Source organism: Pan paniscus, chromosome 10 (genome assembly GCF_029289425.2).
Source record: "Pan paniscus chromosome 10, NHGRI_mPanPan1-v2.0_pri, whole genome shotgun sequence".
NCBI classification, from domain to species: Eukaryota; Metazoa; Chordata; class Mammalia; order Primates; family Hominidae; genus Pan; species Pan paniscus.
The window spans coordinates 101,142,211-101,169,968 of NC_073259.2; the positions used below are offsets into that span (position 1 = coordinate 101,142,211).

Below are 27,758 nucleotides of genomic sequence, written 5' to 3' on the forward strand. Positions count from 1 at the left end.
TGCAGTGGTGCAATCTCAGCTCACTGCTAGCTCTGCCTCCCAGGTTCACGCCATTCTCCTGCCTCAGCCTCCCGAGTAGCGAAGACTACAGGTGCCCGCTACAATGCCAGGCTAATTTTTTTTTTTTTGTATTTTTAGTAGAGACAGGGTTTCACTGTGTTAGCCAGGATGGTCTCGATCTCCTGACCTCATGATCCGCCCCCCTCGGCCTCCCAAATTGCTAGGATTACAGGCGTGAGCCACCGCACCTGGCTGGTCAGGACTTCAATTGTAAGTTTGATACAAAGTGGAAAAGGCTGAAGATTTCATCCACAGTCTGAAAAGACCATATGAAAGAGGAAGGGGTGAGCTCCAAAGAACAAGCGTATGTCAAAAGTAGTGGTGGGCAAAGACTCAAATCTAATATCACTGAGGCTTCTGCCAGGCAGAGAGCAGTGGCCGTCTGCTCACCGCAGTGGCCAGTGTGTCTTTGTGAAGAGCAATGGAGGCCAGGATTGAGGTGAGTATTGTCAGTACCAACTCTAAATTTCAGATTAGCTGTGGATGGAGGCAGTAAATAAGCAAATGCGTTTGTCCAATTTCCTTACATTGCAAGTTGCAAAACCCACTTGAAGTTGGGTCGAGACCAGCTTAAGTAAAGCAGAATGTATTGGCTCATGAAAGAGCAGGATAGCTTTGGCTTCAGCCATGGCTGGATTCGGGGTCCAAGTAATGTCCTCAGGACTCTGTCTCTTTCCATCCATCTCTTATCTCTCTTCATTTTTGATTCTCTCTTAATGTTAGATTCATTGTCTCTCACTATGGATGGCTTTCCCCAGGTATCCAGGAAAGGTGACAGAAAGCAACTCTGGTCTATATCATCTTTACAAGCTTGTGATCCAATACTGAAAAAAGAGCCTTTCTATCTCTCTCTCTGCATTTAAACATCAAATCTCAAGGAAGAATCTGATTGGCTTTTCTAGGGTTTTCTGCCTCTTACCATTCCAAAGGAATAGATTTATCTGATTGACTGAACTTAGATCACATGCTAACTTCTCTGGAAAGTGGGGGATTCCCCATAAAAAAGTAGTTCCGTTAGCCGAAGAAGAGGAGAAGGCATGCTAGACAGAAAACAAAACAAAACAAAACAAAAAAACCAGAAGTCTTCTCTTAGAAGGACTGTTGCAAACAGGGTTTAATCATTTGGGTCCTGCTTCCTTGTCAGTGGATCCAGACGCATGGAGCTTATTGATAAGCACCTGTGGAGACGTGTTTGACTCGCACCCCTGCTGCTGCTGCGTGCTTGCCTGTTTAGCTAGAAGCCATTCTCTACCTTTCAGACGTATCCCCAGCAGAGGAACTGAATGGAGACTTAGGCCAGTCAGTCTCAAGGCTGGTTATTTTTAGTAACTGGATTCTGCCCTAGTTGCCTTATAATTACATCTGTTTTAGATTATATTTGGCTCCCCCCTCCATGCCTTCCTGAGCTACATATTGGATTCCAACTCTGTATGCTATTTCTTCCAGGCCTAGAATATTATTTTCTTCTCTCCTGATATAATCCCCTTACCAAGTTCCTATGGCTGGGTCTCCACTCTTTCTTTGAATGGCAGCTGTCTGTACTAGAGCTATCTGCAACTGGATCCTGAGCTCTACCCACTTGCTGAGACTTCTTCCTATCTCTACTGGTTGGACCACCCCTGCACCATCTCTGAAGGCTGGTTCAGTCTCTGAGTCCCACTCCACCCCGCACTGGCCAATCTCCAATTATGACAGCTGCTAACGTTCTTATAAAAATTTCCTTAGTCTCTAAATATACAGGGTAATCAGACCACATGGAACAGAATTCATGGAAGCACCCAAACTGTGTTTATTGCGTTATAAACATTTGATCTTCTCTGCAGAACCATGAAGAAGTGGGAAGAATGCCCAGTACCCCTACTTCTTTAGCACACTTTGCCACCTGGGCCCTGAAAGAGTTTGTACCACTGGCCAGGTGCAGTGGCTCACTCCTGTAATCCCAGCACTTTGGGAGGGCAAGGCAGGTGGATCACGAGATCAGGAGATTGAGACCACCCTGGCTAATATGGTGAAACCCCATCTCTACTAAAAATACAAAAAATTAGCCGGGCATGGTGGTGGGCGCCCGTAGTCCCAGCTACTCGGGACGCTAAGGCAGGAGAATGGCATGAACCCAGGAGGCTGAGCTTACAGTGAGCCGAGATCACACCACTAAATTCCAGCCTGGGTGACAGAGTGAAACTCCGTCTCAAAAAAAAAAAAAAACAGTTTGTACTGCTGAATGGCAATGTGTTAGAACCTTCATAAAACAGATCCTACTCTTTCTGCCTGAGCCTTTTCTTCCATAGAGTTCAGACTTTGTCATGGGATAGCTGCCATCTGGCCCTTCCATTTCTCCCATAGCTCTTTCTAGGCTTTTGTATATAAAACTCAGTTTTCCCTTCCTTCAGGAAAAGAGCAAAGAACTCATGCATATGGATACACACAAATAGATTTTCTCAAGTCTGCCCCATTAATTTGCCAAACATGCCTGATGCCTAAAGAGAAACACCAGCAGAAGAATAGGTTCAGGTTGAAATCTCTGCAATAAGAAGAGGTGTGTTACTAGAAAACTGTTTCCCAATCTGGGTCTATATTACTAAAGCATTCTTGGTATGTGTACGGGATACCTCTCATGTACCACTTCACATCCTCTCAGCCCCACCTCCAAGTGCAGCCACTGCTGCAGTATTGCGCTCCATGTAGTCTTTGTCCAGCTTCACATGAGTGTAATCTCATCTTGTCTGGGTCCCCACCACATACCTCTTGCTTCCTGTACCAGGTCTTCTCTCATGCCAAGGTGCAGTATATCTAGGGGAACCTGCTTGGCACCCAAACGTTATAACCCAGAAGTAAGAGGGTGGCTAAGGCTGTTGGGACCATCTTGGGCCAATAGATGACAGGAGTTAATGGCTAGGTAGTTCCTCCTTTTGTCTTCCAGGCATGTTTTGTTGTTTTTTTTTTTTTTTTTTTTTTGAGATGGAGTCTCGCTCTGTCGCCTAGGCTGGAGTGCAATGGCGTGATCTCGGCTCACTGTAACCTTCGCCTCCTGGGTTCAAGCAATTCTCCTGCCTCAGCCTCCTGAGTAGCTGGGATTACAGGCGCCCACCACCACGCCCAGCTAATTTTTGTATTTTTAGTATAGACGGAGTTTCACCATGTTGGTCAGGCTGGTCTCCAACCCCTGACCTCGTGATCCACCCACCTTGGTCTCCCAAAGTGCTGGGATTACAGGCGTGAGCCACCACGCCCGGCCCAGGCATGCATTTTTGAGACACAATTCATAAGGCTGCTCAGAAGGTTCCAGTGAGATAGAAGAGGAGTTGTCTGTAGCTGTGGCCAAACCAGTAACTCATCCTCTTTTGGGCTTTTCCTCCTTCCCTGTCTCACATCCCTTGCTCCCCACTCCTCTTCTCTGGAATCACTGATTTTTTTTTTTTTTTTTTTTTTTTTTTTGAGACAGAGTCTCGTTCTGTTGCCTAGGCTGGAGTGCAGTGGCCCGATCTCAGCTCACTGCAACCTTCACCTCCTGGATTCAAGCAGTTCTCCTGCCTCAGCCTCCTGAGTAGCTGGGATTACAGGTACCCACCACCATGTCCGGCAAATGTTTTGTGTTTTTAGTAGAGACAAGGTTTCACCATGTTGATCAGGCTGGTCCCAAACTCCTGACCTCCAGTGATCTGCCTGCTTTGGCCTCCCAAAGCACTGGGATTACAGGCATGAGCCACCACGCCCAGCCTCTGAGATCACTTTTCAAATAAAATATCTCAGGCTCTGCTTTCAGGGCCACCCAAGACAAGAGAGTATATCATGGCTTCTTTGTAATTGTCTAACAGAAAGAATAAAATTTTGGTACCAAAGAGACCTCATGTCGAATTCTAACAGTATGACTGAAAACAAATTATTTAGCCATCTTAAAACCCAATTTCCTTATCTTTAGTACACAGATAACATGAGTGGCCCCCATGATGTTTGTCTAAATACTAAATCAGATAGTCTCTCTGAGAAGCATAATAGGTATCTGACACAGAGTAGCACTCAGTCAGTATTCATTCTCTTCTCCGTATTCTCACCCATTGTTCTGATAGGAATAAGAACTTTTTAAAAAAGAGTTATAAAGTAGAAATGAAAACAGACATAATAAACAGACGGTTGTATGTTCAAAGAAAACATACTTTAAATATGCATACTTACTAGCATATAGATGGATGCATATGTAAAAATTCATTAAGCTAAACACTTAAAATTTGTGTGCTTTATGTAAGTTATGCTGTAATTGCCAATTTATTTTTTTCAAGAGATGAGGTCTTGCTCTGTTACCCAGGCAGGAGTGCAGTGGCACCATCATAGCTCCCTGCAGCCTCACACTTCTGTGCTCAAGTAATCCTCCTGCTTCAGCCTCCTGAGTTGCTGGGACTACAGGAAGGCACCACGTGGTTATTTTTTGTAGAGACAGGGTCTCAAACTCCTGGGCTTAAGCAACCCTCTTGTGTCAGTCTCCCAAAATGTTGGTATCACAGGCGTGAGCCACTGCACCAGGCTTGTAATTCTTTTTAAGTTAAAAATTTTATGGATGTGCTAAATACTCCCTAAAATGAAAGGACACATTATTGTTCTAGAATGCATTTAACACACATCCACAACGGGATGAACAAATGGGTTCTTATTTCTATCAGAGTAGGAACTCTTTAATAAGTTTTAAATGAAAATGCCCTTATTGAATGTATATATTCAAAACAAAGTGTTTACGTATACTAAACCATCCTTGTTTTTCTTTTCTTTTGTTTTTAGTTGAGACAGAGTCTGTCACCTTGGTTGGAGTTCATTGGTGCAATGATAGCTCACTGCAACCTCAAATTCCTGGACTCAAGTGATCCTCCCATCTCAGCCTCCTGCATAGGTGGGACTACATGTACCCACCACCACACCCAGCTAATTAAAAAAAATTTTTTTTTTTTGTAGATGCAGAGTCTCACCCTATCAACCAGGTTGGAGTGCAGTGTTGCAATTATAACTCACTGCAGCCTCAAACACCTGAGCTCAAGCCATGAGCTCCTCCGCAGCCTCCCAACTGGCTGGAAATACAGATACCATGCCCAGCTAATTTTTATCTTTTGTAGAGACAGGAGTCACACTATGTTGACTATATTGGCTTTAAACTCCAGCTCAAGCTATCCTTCCATCTCAGCCTCCCAAAGTGCTAGGATTACAGGTGTGAGCCACTATGCCCTGAAACTTTTATGAAACTAAAAGTTTCACAGTATGAATGACAGATTCTTTAAGAATCTGATAAAAAGGGAACATCACATTTTTAATCTCTTGCATACTTTTAAAAATATGTCAACAGAGAAAATAAAAGATTGGATATTTATATTAGAAAAACTAATCGTGGCCAGGAGTGAGGCAGAGGTGGTGGGGCCGGCCAGTCATCAGAGCCAACTCAGGAGGTGGGACATTGACACGAAGGGAGGACTTTGGCTTGATCTCTATGGAAATGGGAAGGAAAGCCTTGGTCTTATTAGCGGCAGATAACCAACTGAGATAATCAACCAACAGTGGGGTAAGAAATTCAACAGTGAAGTAAAACAAAAAAGTGCATGCCATAGAAGTCACCACACAGCCAGAGTTGGGGGCGCTGCTTGAACACCTCAGAGTAAGAAGGAAACCCTTGTCAAATAAATGCTAGGATGCTATCCTCTCAGGTCTTGACTTTTACTGTACTAGCTTCTGTTCTTATCCTCTTTCCCTCCTAACATCAGACTGGGGAAAGAGGAATCATGGAAGACGGGATCCCTTTGTGCAAGAGCGGAAGGTGTCACCATCTCCCCTCAGTTCTCTCTGCCCACCACATCTAGGGGAGTGGCAATTTCTTGAGTGCCACCACCAGTGCCTTGCACAGGTAGGGAGGCACTCACAGTCTTTGTTGGGTTTGTGGAATGGATCCTGTGACCTATAGACAGTGATGGGGTGCAATGGGTGCTATCCTGTATGGAAGTAGAGTGGTAGATGGCCCAGTCCTTGTCTGGAGGTATTCATGATGCAGTTGAGAAGACAAAAAATGTACTCCAGCAGGGGCCCACTGTGGACAAGGCTTCATGCCAAGTGAGGGAACCCAGAAAAGTATGTGAATGATGACCAGTGTGAGGGTGGCCCAGAAATGGAAAAGGAAGGAAATATCATGGGAATGATTTGCTTACATTATAAGTATCTAAGGGCAAACTTGTACAATGATTCTAAGATAGTGACAATTACTGCTCGAAAGAAAAGCACGTATCACTTTTGAGATATATGCCTTCTTGTAACACATCTCAAAATGCCAAGAAAACTACACATAAGCCTAGAGACAAGTCAGTAGATACTAGAGAGACAGAGCCATATTAAAACAGGTTGTGAGGGTAGCAGCTATGGCAGGAGCTGAGGGGGTAAAGGAAGCCCATCCAGAGAGCCAAATCTCTGATGATTCAGTAATCTTCCAGGTTACTGAAGTGTAGAGCCAGGAAGCCCCCCGGGGCCTTCCAAAGACCCACAGCATGCCGCCAGCCTTTGGGTACCTGCTACATGGGAGCACCCACAAGCCAACAGAGTAAGGCTGTGGCACAGCATCAACATCGTGAAAGGACTGCAGATGTGAGCAGGCAGCTGAGAGACACTGATCCCTTCTTCTTCCCCTCCTCCCTACTTGACACACTGAAAGAGCATAAGAAAGGGTGGAGTGGAAGAGAGAAGCTGTGAACCAGAATGAGATTTAAACTATGCAGACCTATTTTTTAAAACGGCAAATTTCTACAATCTGCCCTAGATGTTGTTGGACAGAAAAAGGGATTAGACATAGCACCATTGAAAGTGCTGATTAGGGGCCAGGCACGGCGGCTCACGTCTGTAATCCCAGCACTCTGGGAGGCCAAGGAGGGTGGATATCTTGAGGTCAGGAGTTTGAGATCAGCCTGACCAACATGGCGAAACCCCATCTCTACTAAAAATACAAAATTTAGCCAGGCGTGGTAGTGGGTGCCTGTAGTCCCAACTACTCGGGAGGCTGAGGCAGGACAATCGCTTGAACCCGGGAGGTGGAGGTTGCAGTGAACCAAGATCACGCCAGTGCACTCCAGCCTGAGCGACAGCGCCAGACTCCATCTCACACAAAAAAAAATAAGTGCTGATTTTAGGGACCAAGAAGTGAACCCATTCCATGTTTATGCCCCCAGTATGTTGCAATTTCCCAATTAACTGCTTCCTGAGAGGTCAGTGATGTAAGAGAGGCATATATACATGCAGTATCCATTCATACAAACAAAGAATTGATTTGAAAAGATTCAAATAGTTTCAGGGTAGGATAAAAACAGCGACATTCACGGGGGGATTCTTATTGTGCCCTGCATTGAACCAAGTTCATTATCTTAATCTATTTCACCCTCCCAACAAGAATTGCATTATCCCCATTTCTCAAATGAAGAAACCAAGACTTTAGGAGACTTTGAGAGCTAAGGAGTCTGAAGTCCTACTGTTTGTAAGTGTCTAGTAAGTGGCTGTCTGCCCTCAACCTCCTCTTATTGCTTGTCCTAAGCCAGGATTCATTAAATCAGTCTAGTTTTACTTTCTATTACCTGATTTTATAAATGTTTAAACTTAGTCCCAGAGAAATTAAAGGACTTGACTAAAGTCTTTAGTATTCAGTAGCAGAGGAGAGATTTCTAACATAAAAAGATCTTCCAAGTTTTACTACAGGGCTTGTAATAAAACCATTACAAAGAAAAAGAATTATTGCAAACTTGCCTATCAACATGTGATAAGCACTTTTGTTTTGAGCCGTGATTGTCCTTACCTTAAGAGAAACATAGTACAAAAAAGGTGACTGGCTCTGGCTGTCCTCTTATCGAGAGTGGGCAATGGAGGGGCTTTGTACAATTCTTGCATTCTCAGCATCTAGCATAGTGCCTGGCAAACAGTCATTACTCAATAAATGTTTGCTGAATGAATATTATATATAACTCAATATTCCCTGGACACAAAAAAATAGCTCTTTTCCCCCTTCACATTGTGAAGAGAACACTAATGAACAGATTGACTTTGTTTTTTCTGCCAACTCACATCATTCCAAGTTTTATTTGCGTTTGTAATACAGATGCATACAAGTGGACTCATCCATCATCTCGTCTGAGCTAACCACCATGACATCATTACCAATCCCCAGATACCAAGGCCAGATCTTCTAGATCAGTCTCTCTACATATGTGTATTGCTTTTTCCTTTGCATTACTTATTTCTTTTTTGTAATATAGCTGATATTCCAGGAGCTGACTCCCGGACCCTCTTTGCCCCCAGTGACTTTCAAGGTGCAAGATTCTGTTGCCTCTCTTTTGCTGATAGATGTTGCTGAAAGGCCTGTGTGGAAACTTACAAAATCAAATGAGTTTTCTTCTCCTCCCCTTCTGTTAAATTCTAACTCACCATCCCTCACCCATACCTGAAGCCCAGCTCTCTCCCGCAGGCAGTCTCTGCCAGCCAGGCCAGGCCTGAGCTTGTTCTCTGCATGTCTGAAGCAGGGAGTCCTAAAAGGAAATATTGCTCTCATTCCAAAGTTGCTTCATCTTCATGGGCAAAGGAAATAGAAAAAAGCAGAGGAAGGTAAATGCAGCAACTCTGAGAAATTCTTAGTTGATTATTTACTGTTGCTTAACCTTCAAAAGATTCCACTGTAGAAAGGGAGGCCGGTATTCATACAGTTCCTAGCCCAGGTAACTTCTCTTTCCTAGACCGGCTAGTCCAGTTAGCTTGAGCTCATTTGCAAGGAGGCCAATTCTGTGACCCCTTTCATTTCCCAGAATGCCTCACAGTGGACACTCAAAGCAGTCGACTTGCTAACAAGGCTAAAGGAGTTAGGTTTTACATCATTCCTGAATTATTGATGTGCTTTGCAAATTAGCTTTTCCCGTGCACATGACTCTCCTTAGCTAATCTTTACAACATATAAGACAGTTGTCAAAACTGTTTTGAAATATGATTCTGGGGTTTCAGAGTACCGTTTCACGGGACTTGAGTTTTCAGAACAAATCTCTGTGCAGAGATAGGAACTATTCTGCTTAATAAGTATTATTATTATTAGTTATCTGAAGCAATTACTCAAAATACCTAAATGCAATTTGCAAAGTAGTCAGGTAATAACACCATGTAGAAGTTCATGTTAAGAGCTACCATTTCAATGAACGTAGGGAACACTATCCACTTTTCTCAGAGTCCTTAGAAAAATATAGTAAGTGAAAATAAAGGCCGGGCATGGTGGTTCATGCCTGCAATCCAGGCACTTTGGGAGGCCGAGGCAGGCGGCCTTACTTGAGGTCAGGAGTTTGAGACCAGCCTGGCCAACATGGTGAAACCCCATCTCTATTAAAAATACAAAAATTAGGGCTGGGTGCAGTGGCTCATGCCTGTAATCCCAGCACTTTGGGAGGCCGAGGCGGGCGGATCACTTGAGGTCAGGAATTCGAGACCAGCCGGGCTAACATGGTGAAACCCTGTCTCCACCAAAAATACAAAAAAATTAGCCAGGCATGGTGGTACACACCTGTAATCCCAGCTACTCAGGAGGCTGAGGCAGAATTGCTTGAAGCTGGGAGGTGGAGGTTGCAGTGAGCCAAGATCACACCACTGCACTCCAGCCTGGGCAACAGAGCAAGACTCCATCTCAAAAAAAAAAAAAAAAAAAAGTAGAATGGTTTATTACACACAAAAGGCAAAGGCAAAATGACACATGGTATACAGACTGAACCAAAATATCAAAAATAACAATGCACTCTTTTCTTTTTTTCATCCAACAAGAAGCCATAACTTTATTTATGATAGAAGCAGCACAAATTTCAAACCAAGCTGCAGTCACTCATTTGAGACACCAATAAAAGTTGCTTTCAGATGGTTACACTGTTAATTCCATAATAGCATTTACAATATTATTACTTTGTTCTTCCAGGCTCCAGCTGCCTTTGCTCTGGACACATTCCCTTGTGACATGACCAATTCTATGTCCTTAACTTCTACACCTGTTTCATCAACCTCATCCTCTTCACTCTCCTTTTGTACAGTTGGAGGCTGTGTGTTTTCTTGAACATTTAAGACAGCTTCACCCTGAACTTTGAATTTCGCAGCAGTTGCTACTTGTGCTTGCTGAGATAAATCTTCAATCTTGGCTTCCCCCAAAACGATATAGGTATCCGAAGCAGGGCTCTTGTAGACATCTGGTTTTGCGATGACAAAGAGGATATTCTTAGATTTCCAGATAGTGACTCTAGTAACCCCTATAACCTGTCAAAGACCCAGTTTGGACATAGCCTTCTGTGCCTTCTTTTCACTCCAACTCTGTTTTGCTTTACTGACTGGTTCTTCAACAATTTCAGCTGCTGCCACCACAATGCACCCTTTATTATGGCTATACCAGTTAGGAAGAGCAATTGGATGCAAATCACAGAGATACATCAAGCAGCTAAAGAAAATCAGTGGTTACTATCACACATAAGAAAGTCTGAAGGTATGCAGTCCTCTGTCTTTTGTATCTGCCATCCTTAACCTCATGAGCCAAGAAGGAGGCTGGAGCCCTAGGCATCACATCCATATCCCAGAAAAGAAAATGGGAAAAAGGACAAAAGGGGTAGGCCAGGCAAGGTGGCTCATGCCTGTAATCCCAGCACTTTGGGAGGCCAATGTGGGTGGATCATTTGAGGCCAGAAGTTTGAGACCAGCCCGGCCAACAATGGCAAAACCCTGTCTCTACTAAAAATACAAAAATTAGCCAGGTGTGGTGGTGCACACCTGTAATCCCTGCTACTCAGGAGGTCAAGGCAGGAGAATTGCTTGAACCCAGGAGGCGGAGCTTGCAGTGAGCCAAGATGGCACCAGTGCACTCCAGTCTGGGTGACACAATGAGACTCTATCTCAACAACAACGACAACAACAATAAAATGTTCATTATTGACTGAAATTCTAATTTAACTAAGTGTTCCTTATTTGATCTGGCAACCCTGACCACCCAACATCTCCTGGGATTTCATTAGTCACCCCTACTGTGAAGGAAGCTGGAAAATGTAGCCTTTTAGCCAGGCACTTTCCCACACTGCTGTTATTCTACCAAGGAAGACATGGAGAGTGAATACTGGGTAAGGAGCCAACAGTCTTTGCAGGAGTGAGGGTGGTTCTGGAAAAAAGTGACAGAGCTACATACATGCCCCATGCCCTCTGTGAAGAATTTCTTGACTGCATCAGCCTCTTGTGGTCACTGTGACCTCTGAAAGCCTATGGCCCTTTTTGTCTTAGTTCTATTAATAGATACAAAGTAAAGATTACTGATTTTTAATTAACATGTAAGAACTGATGTATTCAGGTGGCTACTGTCTTCTTCAAAGGGTTAAACACACAATATTGCCACTCTTAAAAACACTTTTAGAACTTAGAGCTGGTAGAAGCAGAAGTCTCCCTTTACAAGGCATACGGGAAGCTGCAGGCTGTAGGCAGGGCCAGGGATGCGTTGGAAATTTGCTAACTCTGAGTGCTTCAACAAATTGCATTCTATGTCAAACTCATGCCATTCCTCGTAGAAAGACCAATTTCAAATGTCCTCACTCATATGGGGAAGCCAAAAATTATAACAACTGAACTCATGGAGATAGAGAGTAGAATGATGGTTACCAGAGGCTGGGAAGGGTAGCAGGGAGCAAGGGGAAAAATGGGAATGGTTAATGAGTGCAAAAATATAGTTAAATAAGATCTAGTATTTGACAGCACAACAGGGCAACAACAGTCAACAATAATTTACTGTCTATTTTAAAATTGCTAGATTGTATATGTGGCTCACGCTTGTAATCCCAGCACTTTGGAAGGCCGAGGTAGGAGGATCACTTGAGCCCAGGAGTTCGAGACCAGTTTGGGCACCATAGGGAGACCTCTTCTCTTGGAAAAACTCAAAAATTAGCCAGGCATGGTGGTGCATCAGCCTCTTGTGGTCACTGTGGCCTCTGAAAGCCTATGACCCTTTTTGTCTTAGTTCTATTAATAGAACTACATGGGAAGCTGAGGCCAGAGAATCACTTGAGCCCAGGAAGTCAAGGCTGCGGTGAGCAGTGATCTTGCCACTGCCCTCCAGCCTGGGCAACAGAGCAAGACCCTGCCTCTCAAAAACAAACAAAAACAAACAAAAATGAAACTAAAAGAGTAGAACTGGAATGTTCCTAACAAAAAGACATAATAAGTGCTTGAGGTGATGGACACCCCAATTAGCATGATGTGATCATTATACACCACATGCCTGTATCAGAACATCACATGTACCCCTGCCATGAATACATACATGTATTATGTACCCATAATAATCAAAAATTAAAAATAAAAACTTACGCTATTTCTCCCCAGAACCTTCTCCTACCTTTGTAGGAATATAGGATTATCTTCCAGGATGTCAATAGCTCTGGCCAGTGGGGACCGGACTGATGAGAAGCAGCTGGTTTAGGAAACTGATCTTGGAAAGCTCATGGCCTCTCATAGCTCAGTCATCTGTGGCCTGATCAATGTCACTAAAGCATGGTTTGTACTCTGTGGTATGTCCTAGAATAAAGGTAGGGAACAATGGAGGAAAACAGGCCTGAATTAAAATGTTCTCCATGTCTCTCTCGAAAAATTCCAACTTGGAAGTCCCTTCTGCCTGATAGTGACTGCTTACAGTTCCTACCCAATGTAAACTACAGTTCCATGTTTTTTCCCCCTGGCTCTTAACTGGCTGAACTTGGGATGTTTTATAAGTGTCTGTCTGTACTTCCTATGACAGCCAATCACATCCAACCTATCCTCAGGACCCTTCCCCAAATTAACTCTGTGGTCCACTGACTTCCAAAAGTAGGGTCAAAATTATTTTTCTAAGATTAAGCCTTAATAACATCACTTATATGTTTCATCTTTTCCTGGATGGCTACTGGGCAAAAATATCTTCATGCAGGTGCTGATAACAGTAAACACATCATATATCTTCAGCCTGGGGTTTAAACACATTCATTTCTGGGTTTGTCATATGTTCTCTCACTATTTATACTGCTTTGGGTCAGCTACTTGATACTTAATAAAATTTGCCTCCAAGCTGTCCTGCAGGGAAAATGACCTATCTGGGGGGAATGCTGTTCCAACTCTATAACCTCTGATGATTGCCCAATAGTCCTCCAAAAAGGTTGCAGGGCAGGAGCAAGGGAAGGTCCATGCCACTTCCTGGCATTTAATGGCAACAAGTGCTTTAGTGTAAGTATAATTATATCCCCTGCTTTCAGGAGGCCTTTCCAGCCAACCTCTCGGACACGGGAGCAACTGTAGATGGCATGAGCAATGTGGAAATTCGGCTTCTGCTCAAGGTCAGAACAAGCCGTTCGCCAGCGTTGATTTTACCAACCTTTCGGTTATTTTGGAAAGCCGAAAGAGAATGCAACAGAGGCAAGAATGGATCTATGGGATGGAAATAATGAGCCATTTATAACCCAAAATGAGACTGCCAGGAAAAACAAACACACAGAAAAGTACATTTTATCAGAGGCTTGGGCTGCCCAAGGCTATTGGGGTACAAAGTACTGCGTGTTCAGCTCCCTGGGCCAAGAGCTACAGTAAGTCAGGCCCCCCTGCAAAGCTCCTCTCCTGTCAGCCCCATCAAGCAGCCTTAGCCACCTGGCGGAGACAAGCTTTAGTGTTTTTAAAGTGTGTGCTGCGTGAATGTTTCACATTTTTGGTAAAGATGTGGGGTCATGTTGCAACACTTAAGTGCTTCTGCGTAAAACTTGCGCAATTCCGACAGACACTGGGTTCCTAGCATCAGTGGCATCCTCTGCTCACATACGGCTTATGTAATGTGTGATCAGGCCCTCCAGGTTTCTCCTTGTAGCCTTTGAAAAAAATTTCAGGCTCTGAACTTGGCCCTGGTTTCCGGCAGTTCTTTGCTCCGAAGGTGCGTGGAATGGCTCAGCTGTCAGCACCTGCTGGTGAGATACAGAAAAGTGCCACGGGTTGATCTTTCTCTGGCACCAGTACACAGGAGGCTGGCGATGCTCCCCAGATGGGCTTGGCCCGCCCTGAGGCACCCTATAGGGAAGGAGAGTGAGGGCGGTTCATCTAAGGAAGAGTAGGTCGGAGGATTGAACGGGGGCTGCTACCAATAGGTAACAAACATGAAAAGGATTTCCCCAAAGCAAAACTTTCTAGCCAGAGCAGCAGCACAGTGAATGGTTTACTCACAGCTCCTTTGTCTGCTGATGGGAGATTTGGCACTGTGCTTGCCTCTTGGGCTTACCTGAGCAAAGTTACACAGTAGGTCAAGTGTTCGATGCCTTCTCACCTCCAGTCACTGTGCTGGCGCCCACCTCCATGCCTGGCTTCTGTTTCCATCCAGACTTCCATCCATTCAACAAAGCTTTCGAGCACCTGCTCTATGCCAGGTGCTGTGCCAAGTGCTGGGCACCAGGCAGGGCTTTCTCAACACCTGGTGGCCCCCTGTGGTGCGCTGGACCAGTCCTAATACAGGCCTCCTCTCCAGTGTCACTCTCGGCCCCACCATTTCCCAAAATTATCCCTCCCTGCATTCACTTCCTATGACTCTTGTCCTTTCTTCAACCTTAGGGATGGGACTATTTCTTTACAGTTTTTATCATAGAAATCCAACAAATTTTATTTTTATAAAAGAATTGTTCTTGGTAGTCACAGATTTCTCTCTGTGGAATCTGAGTTTCTGCAGATTAAAAAGTGATGATGTGAGCTGGGCGCTGCAGGTGGTGCCTGTAATCCCAGCTACTTGGGAGGCTGAAGCAGGAGGATCACTTGAGCCCAGGAGTTCGAGACCAGCCTGGGTAACAGAGAGACCCCCCATCTCTAAAACATTAATTAATTAATGCTAATTAATTATTTCAAAAATGGTGGCATGAAGAAAAAATGTCTTCCATGGAATGAACAAGGCATTAATTGAAAAATGTGAAGCAGGAAGGAACAGGGGAGGAATACATTGTCTGAGCAGAATCTACAATTTCACCAGGTAGACAAGTTGCCCCTTTCACCTCTCCATTTATTATTGGTGAGCTGTATGTGTAATGGTTAAGGAGGCAAATTCTGGAGCTGGACTACCTGGGGATTCAAATCCCAGCTCTGAAGGTTATAATCTAAGAAAGCTATTGTTATTTGTTCCTTAATTTCTTCATGCAAAAAGAGGGATGGTAGAAATACCTAAGCACGTCTCACAGAGTGGCTTAGGGATTAACATAAATTAATATGTATGACATTTTTATAACACCGGGATGCACAGTAAGCACTCTCTATATAAATATTAACTTTGATTTTTCGTGAAGGCAACTCTAGGCTTTCTACTTTGCAGTCAGATTCTCATGGCAGTTACTGCATTCGAAAGACAGAATTTGTTATTTGGCCTGCAGTTTCCGCATCTGCAAAGTAGGAAGAAATGATTGAATAAAGATGTGGGGGCAGAGGCTGCGTTCTGGTCTGTGATCTCCACTTGCTTCGTGACCTTGGACAACTCACTTACTCTCTCTGCATCCTGGAGATTGGACTTGATCTGAATTTCCCAAACTCAGGTCATTCAAATAACACTTAGAGAATCTTTGCCATATTCCAGTCCACTTTCCTATACTCAGCTACTAACTTGATGTTTTCCTTTAGATAATCCTTAAATCAATTCACTTTCATATGTAGCCTCACAGGAAGCAGTAATATCCACGTATGCAAGAGTCCGATATGCTACAGATTTTTGTTTTTCCTTTATTTATTTATTTATTTATTGTGATAGCGTCTTGCTATGTTGTCCAGGCTGGCCTTGAATCCCTGCCTGGGCTCAAGCAATTCTCCCGAGTAGTTGGGACTACAGGTGTGTGCCACCACAGAGGGCGTGATACACTGTCGATTTTTCTAATGCATGTTAAAATAAATGCCTAATGAAAGTTTTAAATGTTTGTATAATGCCCAAATCATCTTGCATCCTATCAATGAGATGAGGACAACATTTCTGGAAACTCTGGATCAAATGTTCCCTCTGGATCCAGGCAACTGTAAAATCTATAATGTTATACCATGTTCAGGTGGCTATTTAACTTAGGGTATGTTTCTTTATACCATTTGCCTCCTTGAGAGCTCAGAATGTGGCTTAAACCTCTTTGGGCACGTAGCAAATAGAAGAGTGCTTGATAAATCTGTATTTAATGTTAAATTAAAAGCACACCATACATACATACAAATATATCCATCACCTACTCACCCCCAGACCCCATCCACTGCCAAAATGCTCATTTCTTTCTCTCCACCTCAGTGTCACTGTGTTCCTCAAGTGGCTGTTTGTAAATGAACTGAAGCATGTGGCGTTCCAGGCCTTGTGTGGGCACTCAGGAAATGTTACCTTCCCTGAACCCTTTCCCTCTTCCTGTGCCTCTTTGTTCATGAGTTGCCATTTGTCTGTGTGAAAAGTGGGCCGACTTCCCAAGAAGTTTATAGCCCAAGCTCTTGGGTCAGAATAATTGTTGTCTTCAATTTCAGCCCTAAAAGAGGTTCCATTGCCAGGTGCAGAAACTTCTAATCTAAGAAGAAAAGAAAGTATACTTCTAAAAGCTATTATTAAAGAGATCTTGAAAAACTGTCTGGTGATTTCCTAAAATTCATCAGCAAAAATTGAATACACACCCACAGTATCATGACCCCATTGTGGGTTCACGGTCTGAGAATTTCACAACCAACCAGCATTTACTAAGCATCTGCTTGAGCCCTCTCTGTCCATAACCTTGGGAGACACAAATCTGAATAAGGCTATCTATTAGACCATGAGACTAGAAGAGACTAAAAGACTGAATACCTTGAAAGCAAGGAATATGTCTTCATCTTTGCCTCCCCAAGGGCTTAGCAAAGCATCATGCATGTGGTAGTTATGCATTAAATATTTGATCCGTAAATGAACAAATGGATGAATGACACTGCTCCAGCACTGAAGGAGCTTACAGTCTGTTTGAGAAGAAAGAAGCCATAGATAAACGATGGGTTAATTAACAATAAACTCCACATTACAAGAGATAACACTGGCTAATAAAAACGTTAAATGAAAGGGGTGCTGTCATTTACTTTCCCCCAAAACACCAAATGTTGATTCAGCCGCAGGTCTCAAAAAAGAATGTGTGTTGGCCACTCTTCTGTACTTTCATTTTTCTGCACGAGTCCAACTTTAGAAGGAAGTTGCTAGGTTGTTGTCATGTGACTGATTTTTATTTAATTAATTAATTAATTTATTTATTTTTGGGACAGAGTCTTGCTCTGTCACCCAGGATGGAGCGCAATGGCACAATCTTGGCTCACTGCAACCTATGCCTCCTGAGTTCAAGCAACTCTCCTGCCTCAGCCTCCTCAGTAGCTGGGATTACAAGCATTGCCGCCATGCCCAGCTAATTTTTGTAGTTTCAGTAGAGACAGGGTTTCACCATGTTGACCAGGCTGGTCTCGAACTCCTGACCTCGTGATCCACCCGCCTGGGCCTCCCAAAGTGCTGGGATTACAGGTGTGAGCCACCGCACCCGGTCCATGTCAGTGATTTCTAAAGGCCACCAACCTTGCTGGCTCCTGGGAATGAGCAGGGTATTATTTAATGTAAGTACATCAGCGAGTGTTTATCCTTCCATGCATTCTTCTGTCATCCACAGGCAAAGAGAGAAGTGGCACTGGTGACTTTTTTAGAGCTATGAAGTTGGAATATATAAGAGAAGCTGAAAGCTTTCAATTAATGATTTCTTAGGCTTTAAGTCAGGGTGACCCTTCAACATAAAAGGGCTTTAGCCACCACTTGCTGGGGAGAAGCGCTGGGCTTTCTACACAGTTCTCTGGGACTCCAAATTGTTAGCATAAAAATAGCAGCCCAAATCAATGTTCTCTATTATTCATTAGTTACCGAAATACTTTTCCCAAATATACGCATAGCTGAAAGATGCCTTCTTTCAAAATGTTTTAAACCACTTTTAGCTCATGAATCTTAGTCCATCTTTAAAGGGCACCCATTTTTTTTCAAACCATATATTTCAGTCGATTTCACTGGGCACTGATACCATCACCAGCAAAACCCTAATTAATTGGGAAGAATGACATTTCCATTAAAATTCTTTTTGAAAAATGATTTATGCACCTGGCTGATAAAAATTTCAAACAGGGCAAAACAATATGGAGTGGAAAGTAAACTTCTATCGGCCTCTGGAACCCAGTCTCCCAATCTTTTTCATAGAAACATCCAGTGTTAAATTTCTGGTGTATCCTCCTAGAAATACTCTGTGTATATATAAGTGCATACACACAAAAGAGGTCTTTAAAAAGTTTATGGAAAATGCATATTATGAAAAAACTATGCATGGATTTTCATTTTTCTTGCACCAAAATAAACTCATACTAACCTGTTATAACATGTCTGAACAGAATCTAGTTGAGGCAGTAAGAAGGATAAGACTTCAGTTTGAAAAGCGCCTCTGTCAGAGCAACATGAATTCTGCTAAAATTGAAGCAAGAACAAACTTCAAATCTAGGGTGAAGTTTGCATGGAAGAACAGTGAAATCATTGAAACTGTACAAAAAGTGTATGGGGACACTGCCCCAAAGAAATCAACAGTTTACACATGGCTAATTCCTTTTAAGAAGAGATGAGACAATGTTTAAGATGAAGTCCACAGCAGCAGACCATTCGCATACATTTTGGAGGAAAAAGTTAGTATTGTTGGCTCATGCGTATAATCCCAACACTTTGGGAGGCCAAGGTGCGAGGATCACTTGAGCCCAGGAGTTTGAAACCAACCTGGGCAACATAGTGAGACCCCCATCTCTACAAAAAATTTAAAAATTAGCCGAGTGTGGTGGCACAGGCCCGTAGTCCCAGTTACTTGGGAGGCTGAGGTGGGAGGATCACCTGAGCCTCAGAGGTCAGCCTGCAGAGAACCACTATTGTGCTACTGCACTCCAACCTGGGCAACAGAACAAGACCCTGTCTCAAAAAAATAATAATAATAATATTGTTTGTGCCCCAATTAAAGAGGACTGACAGTTAGGAGCATAAACCTAATTATAAACATAATAAGCATAAGTCTAACTATAGCCAACACCATAGACATCTCAATTGGTTCAGCTTACACAAATTCTGAATGACAAATTAAAGTTGAACAAACTTTTCACTGGATAGGTAACAAAACCACTGCACTCAGATCAGCTGCAGACAAGAGCAGAGCTTTCAATGGAATTTTTAAAGTGGGATCGAGATCCTGAAGCATTTCATTGAAGGATTGTAATAGGAGATGAAACACCAGTATAATCCTGAAGATGAAGCCCAATCAGAGCAATGGCTACCAAGAGGTGGAAATGGTTCAGTCAAAGAAAAAGCAGACTGGTCAAGAGCAAAGGTCATGGTAACAATTTTTGGAGATTCTCAAAGCATTTTGCTGTTGACTTTCTGGAAGGCCAAAGAATGATAACATCTGCTTCTCATGAGGGTGTTTTGAGAAAGCCAAAACTTTAGCGGAAAAACTCCAAGGAAATCTTCATCGGAGAGTCCTCCACCGTGACAATACTCCTGTTCATTCGTCTCATCAAACGAGGACGATTTTGTGAGTTTCAGTGGGAAATCCTTAGACATCCAACGTACAATCCTGATTTGACTCCTTCTGACTTTTTGTTTTCTAATCTTAAGAAATCTTTAAAGAATACCCATTTTTCTTCAGTTAATAAGGTAAAAAAGATTACATTGATATGGTTAAATTCCCAGGACCCTCAGTTCTTTAGGGATGCACTAAATGGCCATCACTGCTTACAAAAGTGTCTTGAACTTGATGGAGCTTATGTTGAGAAATAATTTTATATTTTTATTTTTATCTTTTAATTTTTTCCATAAACTTTTTGAAGTCCCCTAATGCAGCAGTCACCAACGTTTTTGTCACCAGGGACCAGTTTCGTGGAACACCATTTTTCCACGGACCAGCATGGGTGGAGGACAGTTTTGGGATGAAACTGTTCCACCTCAGATCATCAGGCATTAATTAGATTCTCATAAGGAGTGCACAACCTGGACCCCTCACATGGGCAGTTCCCAACAGGGTTCACACTCCCATGAGAATCTAATGCCCGCTAATCTGACAGGAGGCAGAGCTCATTCGCTTACCTATTACCTTCTGCTGTACGGCCTGGTTCTTAATAGGCCATGGACCAGTACCAGTCTGCTGCCTGGGGATTGGGGCCCCCTGCCCTAGTGTGTGTGTGTGTGTGTGCATGTGTGTGTGTGTGTGTGTGTGTATTGTGTGTGTGTATTCCCCTCCCCTTCCTTACATATACTCTAACATTCTTCAGTGAAACTTAACAGATATTGTGAAGTTTGCTGCAAATCTGTACAGCTGCACTATATTTCATAATATGAGTGTCCCATAATTTACCCAGCCTCTTCTGAATAGACATAATGGTGGTTTTCAGTTTTTTACTTCCACAAACATACTTTTGCACATATGTATGAATAGGACTACAGAATCAATTCCTTAAAGTGGAATTACAGAATCAGAGGATACGTGAGTTTTCATTCTGATAGACATTGCCAAATGGTGACACTTAACTTTTGATGAGAACTGCCAAAAGTAAAGTATTTGTTCGTGCCAGAAACAAGAGTGAAGATAGCATTTTATTTTAAATTTTAATACCTCAGGCAAGCAAGTAGCACATTTATTCATGAAACTCATTTGCCCCTGTCTTGCCCACCTAAAGCACATACACATTGTTACGAACCCATTCAAAATATACTTGTGACAACAGCTTACTCAATGAGGAACTTGCTAGAAATTTCGTATCACCAAATTGCGTGAGTATTTGTCGCAATGGGGTTAGCTTGCATGCTCTCTACTTTGCCCTGGCTGTGTTTACTACCTTTCATGTCCCTGGTCAGTTAGTAACACTGTCTTGTTTTTCTTTTGTAACCAAAGGTCAGTTTGTGACCCTGCTCCACTCCCCACCTCCTCTGCCTTAGTTTCTTCTTGCCTTAGTTTCCTCATAAGAGTAACCAGTCTTAAAGTGTCAGGGCAGGCACATTACTGATGTATCAGTGAAGAGCCCCTGAGCACAATGGAACTTGAATTTGATTTTCTATTACCTGTGAGGGTGAGTTAGTAAGCAGACAGCCTTGTATTCTGTTCAGCGGCTTCCCTTGCTGCCTTTCTATAATGAAAAAAGCAGAGACCCAGAACATTCTCCCGTTTCTCTAGTGTTTACCCAACACACACTCTGTGCTACCATCCCCATTTGTGGCTTCTTTCCTATTTGCTCTTGTAACATGAGAAACAGTGTGGAGGTTTTATGCTTGTTTTGTAACCAGCTATAACCATTTCCTTTTCTCTGCCTCTGATTATAAACACATTTCCTTCCTGGTAACCATTGAAAATCTATATCTGACCAGGTTGAAACCAAATGAAGTCATTTTGGTTCCATTGGTGACAACCAATTAAATATAATTCTGTTTACATTTAGAATGGGTTGTAAATTTAAGAAAATGATTTAAGCCCTACTTAAAATATTTTTTGGCTCATAAAACCATGAAATCATTTCTGTAATATGAGTAATCAAGAAGCTTCATATTTACATTTACCTTTAAATTGCTCTAAAAGAGCCAGAGACTGGACATTAAAAACAAACAAACAAAAGATTCAGAGTCTGCAAGGAAGCTATTTCACTATCCCCATGCTGTGAGCTGGTTAAGCTCTTTAGCTCAGATAGCCCTATTTTCTCAGGGAGCAATGGAAAAAACAGATCTCCTACTTAAAAATAACAGTAAAAACAAGAAACACACTGCACTATATTGGTAAACCTCAAACTCACGTAAGTCAGTTACCTGCCCCGATGGGAGTTTAGAAGTTGGTGCTACTACTCTTAGTACTGCCATAAGAGGTCACCAGAAAACAGGACCCTGAGTTCTAGGAAAAGGGATAAGAATGGACAACAGGTGGGAGCCACCAAACTATTCCAGGCCGGGTGACAGAAACCTTAAAAGAAAAGCTCCAAATACAATTAACTGACCAAACCCCTCCACACAGTGGAGAGGCTTCATAATCAATAAAGACAACTTCCCACTTCTGAGCACTTACAACAAAGATGCAGATGTATCTTTGGCAGTGGACTTTTTAAAAATTGAGTTCTATCTCCTTTTCTTCACAAGCATGTATTAAGCAAGTTTTATGTGTTATACTTTCACTGGGTGTTGTACAAAGACTAAAAAGTCATCAGCTCTGCCCCATAGTGGGTGGTTGTTAAATGTTGTTAAATGAATGAATCTGTGAATATATGCATGTGTGAATGAATGAATAAATAAAGCTTATAATATGGTTATGGGAGAAAACACAGCTTTAATTTTCTGTTACTTGTCAGGGTGGTGTGTACAGAACACAGTGGTATGCGTGACCAGTTCTACTCAGGGTAGTGTGGCAAGATCTCAGACTTGAGGTGACAATTGAATGGGCGTTGGTCAGATGAAAGGAGTTTAACGTAGACAAGTAAAAGAACACAGAATGAGCAAAAGCCTAAAGCAGAGATCAACAAACTACAGCCTGTGGACCAAATCCCATCTGCTGCCTGTTTTTGGAAATAAAGTTTTATTTGGACAGAGCCATGCTCATGCATTTATATTTTTTCCATGGCTGCTTTCATACTACAATAGCAGCACTGAGTAGTTGCAACAGAGACCACATGACCCAGGAAACCAAAAATATTAACTATCTGGCCCTTTACAAGTAAATGTCTGCCGCCCTCTGGCCTAGAGATATGAAAGAGCTGAATATTCAGGAACCTGTACGGAAGTCGTAATAGCTGAAACTTGTAGTCCAAAAAGGGGCTCAGTGAGAGAAGAGACAAAACGGTGAACAGAGGCCAACCCTGAAAGTTCTTCTGTGCCATATTAAGAAATTCAGTTTTGCCATCGCATGTTCTCACTCATAGGTGGGAAATGAACAATGAGAACACTTCGACACAGGAAGGGGGACATCACACACCGGGGCCTGTTCTGGGGTGGGGGAAGTGGGGAGGGATAGCATTAGGAGATATACCTAATGTAAATGACGAGTTAATGGGTGCAGCACACCAACATGGCACATATATGCATATGTAACAAACCTGCATGTTGTGCACGTGTACCCTAGAACTTAAAGTATAATAATACAGAAAAAAAAGAAATTAAGTTTTGCTCCTTTAGGAAATGGGTAACAAGAGCAATTTTGCTTTTAGAAATATCTCTCAGGGATCAGGATAGACGAGAGAGATGCAAGTTTGCAGCAGGAGATCAGCTCTCCAAACTTCACATCTTATAAATTCCTTGATTCAACAAACATTGAAAAGCTTAATGCTGTCATTATGCCTCTTGCTCTATCCTTGGGAAACAGAACCTGGCACACAGACATGCCCAATCAATATTTATTGAATAAAGGAATTAAGGAAAGAAAAAAGACAATATTGTAATGGCATCATTATTAAATGGTTTTCTGAATAGGCTGCCTCTGCTATGAGACAAATAGCTGAGATTCTCACAGATTTCCAGTTTCCATACTAGCAGGCATTGAGATCCAGGCAAAAGGAGGTTAATAGTGAAACACAAGCCAGAGAGAAATTCCTCCCCTTCATCTCTGGTGCCAACATCATCAAATACCAGTCACTGGCCAAACCTGTGTTTATTCCATGCCCTGTGGCCTAATGAGAGGGGATGGGACAAGAAGCAGCTCTGCTAATAACTGTCATGAAAATAATAATATCACTTGGCTGTATGCGGCAACTTTCATTGGAAGCTCTTGAATCATTTTTTTCCTCTTGCATAACTATTATTTCCATTTTATTTCCACTAAAGGAGAAGTCAAACCACAGAGTGGTTGTGACTTGCCCAAGGTCATGGAGCAAATCAGAAGAGCAGTTTTTAAAAGCTGAGAAGGATATCAGGGGATGTAAAATCCAGTTGCCTTCCCAGCCTAGAATGGGCTGGGTTCATGACTCAGTAAGACACATAGCGTTACCTAAGCTCAGTGTCTCTGAAAATGAGTCACACTAAGGGAGACTCAGGGCCTGAGGGGCTGTGTCAGACATACGTTTTCAGTAGTCACTCATTGTCCCTGCCCATCAGATTTTAACGTCTGTCACCGAAGCCCATCACAGGCAGGGCCTCTTGGGAGGTTTAGCCTATGGAACTGGGGAGGTCTGCCTTGGGGGTGTCTGTCTTTTCTGGATGTTTACCCAGCTGTCAGTTCCTGTGAAGCCCAGGTCTCCCCATTCCATTATCCATCACGAGCCTATGGCTGGGGTAGCTGTGGCTTCCACTCAGTCCATGATGATTCTGGTGTTTGCCTGTTGTCCCAGCATAATTACTAATAAATCTTTTTTTTACTCTAAAAAAATGCCCCAGTTTGGACCATAAATTAATTATATGGTCACTCTAACTGACAAATCAGGAAGCACCTATGCAGAAACCAAAAGCCCTCTTTTCATCATGATGGTTCTATCTCAGCCACTTTTGTTTCATGGACCTAGAATCTTGAACTTACAATAGGCCCAAACTCCCAGTCAGTTAAGGAATCTCCTCTGAGCTATGTAAATGCTCCTGGTCATAGAGTTAGCTACACAGCCCATAGACCAGTTAATTACTAATTGTGAATAATCACTTCCTTACCTTGTACCAAAATCTGCCTTCCATATCTTTTATACAATGATCTTAGCACTATTCTCAAGAAGCTGAAAAGTCAATTCTCCCTCCTGTCCCATAAGAGAGCCCCCTTAAGTCCTCCGTTGTACAGCCCAAACACCACCAACCATCAGGAACAAATTCTAAACAGCATTTAGGAATGTAGCTTTGGAGTCAGACATACCTGGATTCGGATCTGGGCTCCATCACTCCCTAGTTAGATAGCCTTTGGTAAATACTTAACTTCTCCAATTTCACTTTCTTTGTCTGTAAATTTTGAACAAACATTAACTACTTAAGCTAGGCATGACTGGTTATGGAACCAATAACTAGTTCTCCTTTCTTTCTTACTAACAAGGGGCTCACTTAAATGCTCTTGGATTACCCAACTTCCTTGCAGCTAGATGTGGTCATGCAACACAGTTCTGGACAAGGAGCTGCAAGTGGAGGTACCAGCTGGAGTTTCTGAGAAAGCCTGTTAGAGGGCACACATCCAGCTTGCATTCACCTTGTCAGTTTGTGCTACTTAGCTTCTCCCTTCTTTCAAATACTTCCTGCCTAAAAATTAGTTGTGAAGCACAAAATAGAACAGCTATGCTGCATACATGAGGAAGCAAGCCTCCAGCAAAAGAGACTGGGTTCTTGATGGCACCATGGGGCCTGCATACTCACTCTGAAGTGCTTACAGCTGGACTTCCTATTACATGAGAAAAATAAATCCCTCCATTGGTTAAACTATTGAAATTGGGTTTCTGCCATTTGCAGTCAAACGAATCCTAAATGACACATACTTCAGAAGGTTGTTTTGAACATAAAATGAACTTACTACAGTGCCCAGCACAAAACATATAGTGAATGGTTTGCTATTATCACTATCATAATTATTATCATTGCTACTCATTGCCATAGACCTTAGAGAGAGGGGCAAGAACATGTAGCTATAGCAATCCTTCCAACCTCTGATAGCACCAGTACAAAAATATCTGTGATCTCTTAAGCACACACAAAAAAGTCAGTTGCTGATGTTTCGACAAGTGCATCTCTGTTAGTGGCTAATGAAGCCAGTTCTTCAAAGCACCAGATCCCAAGAGCACAAAGAAATGAAATTCCACCTGGCTGGCAGGTCAGGGAGCAAGTTCTTTCCTGTAGTGAAGGGTGCGCCTGGTTTCCTCTCTGGACAGGGAATCCATCCATATTGTATAGTGCATTTCCCGGAAGTGCTGTCTTCTCTGAACGACAAGCAAAGCACAACACTTTAAGGATGTCATTATTTCATGGAAAGACAGTTTCTGCTCAGAAACCAAAGCCACACCTAAAACCAGCTGAGCATAGGAGCACATGTTCAAATGGAGCACTGGGAAGTGGAATTAGCTTTCTATAACCTCACTGAAGCATCTGCCAAGATCAGACAAGGATGGGACTAGCTATACATTCTTCCCTGGAGTCCTTCAAGCCACAGATTTGGGTTCATGGGGGCCTATCATGGTATTCATCCCACCTCCACCTACTCCCTACTCCACTCTGCAGATATAAAGAGTGGTGAAGTGGAAAAAAAAAAAAAAACAAGACAAAACAAAACATCATAAATTTCAGAGTTCAACAGACCTAGGCTTCAAATTCCAGTGGGTCACTTCTAAACCGGGTACCTTTGGACAGACCATTTGCCCTTTCTGAGCTGCAGTTTTTGTATCAGTAAAACAGATAAGAGTTTCACAAGTTTGCAGAGGATTGAAGGAGAAAGTCTGTGTGGCAGTACCTGGTACAGGGTTATCATGAGTCCTTCTTTCCCTATCAGCAGGATGGTCCTGCCTGACTTTTTGTATTCATCACCCAAGCCCAAGGAGTGGACCCAGCTCAGGTCACTGCCACCAAGGGCAGCTTGTTTGTTGCCTTCTACCCCGTGCATCATCATCCAAGTTTTTGGGCCACACTTGGGGAGCCAAAGCCTTCTCCAAAGCTGAGGTCATAAAGCAGAAAAAGACAAAGCTCTGCTTTCAGAGAGCAGGTTTGGTTGGCAGTGAGCAAAGCCACCTCTCTATAGCCAATCTGCCCTTGGGTATGGGAGTGAGTCCCCAGTAAATCCAGCAAAAAGTGGCTGGCCCGCTCAGCCCTCCCACCTACCACAGCCACGCGCAACACCTGGACAAAGATCTAAGGCCTGGGAAGCAGCTTTGCCCAGCCTCTCCATCTCCGGGCACAGCCCCCTTGGGGCACAGCCTCAGGCAGGATGGAATATGACAGTCACAAGATTCACACCTCAAGTCACAAAACATATTCTTCTCCCTACGTCACCTGGCAGGTGTCATCGTACTTGGTTTTACAGCTACAGTGGCAAACACAGTGTTTTCTTCACCTCTGTGTCACAGGATGGCCACTGTTACTCTCCTCACTTTTAACCACTGGAGTATCTAGGGACATTTGTCAACAGGGTTTGTGGATATTGAGACTGACCGGATATTCATACATACATTTCTCTGTAACTCCATAAGCTGGCAACATAAGACCATGCAGAAACCAGAAATTTGGGGTCCATACATAATGGCTCCATACAAAATGTGTTTTGTCACAGAGTATAAGAATAGATAAACTAGTAATAGCAAACAATGTGCATTAACTGTACTGCAGGCTCTGTGCTGAGCATGTCACTTTCTACAATTATTATTATCTCCATTTTACAAAAAAAAAAAATCCCTTGAGTCTTCTTGGTGTATTCTAGATATTAATTCTTTATAGGTTTAGATATTATAAATCTTTTCTCACTCTGTCACCTTTTTGTTAACTTTGCTTATTGTATCTACCCTTTACAGAATTTTTAATTTTTAAAATATAGTCAACTCTATCAAATTTTCAACTTATGGCCAGGCATGGTGGCTCATGCCTGTAATCCCAACACTTTGGGAAGCCGAGGTGGGCAGATCATTTAAGGTTAGGAGTTTGAGACCAGTCTGGCCAACAAGGTGAAACCCTGTCTCTACTGAAAATTCAAAATTACCTGGCCATTGTGGCACAAGTC

At 42.8% G+C, this 27,758-nt stretch overlaps 2 long non-coding RNA genes and 1 pseudogene across 2 annotated transcripts in view; all 3 read right to left on the reverse strand.

Annotated features, from left to right (window-relative positions):
• The window catches only part of LOC130540677 (uncharacterized), a 192,556-nt gene that overhangs the window by 113,220 nt on the left and 51,578 nt on the right, over nucleotides 1–27,758 (reverse strand). The window lies entirely within an intron of this gene.
• On the reverse strand, nucleotides 9,312–11,074 carry LOC117974277 (nascent polypeptide-associated complex subunit alpha-like; annotated as a pseudogene).
• The window catches only part of LOC129393534 (uncharacterized), a 34,148-nt gene continuing 17,468 nt past the window's right edge, over nucleotides 11,079–27,758 (reverse strand). Inside the window, exons 2-3 of the long non-coding RNA XR_010108864.1 lie at nucleotides 13,892–14,030; nucleotides 11,079–12,624 (exon numbers count right to left, since the gene is read on the reverse strand). This is a non-coding gene — a long non-coding RNA (uncharacterized LOC129393534). The remainder of the gene's footprint in view (nucleotides 12,625–13,891; nucleotides 14,031–27,758) is intronic.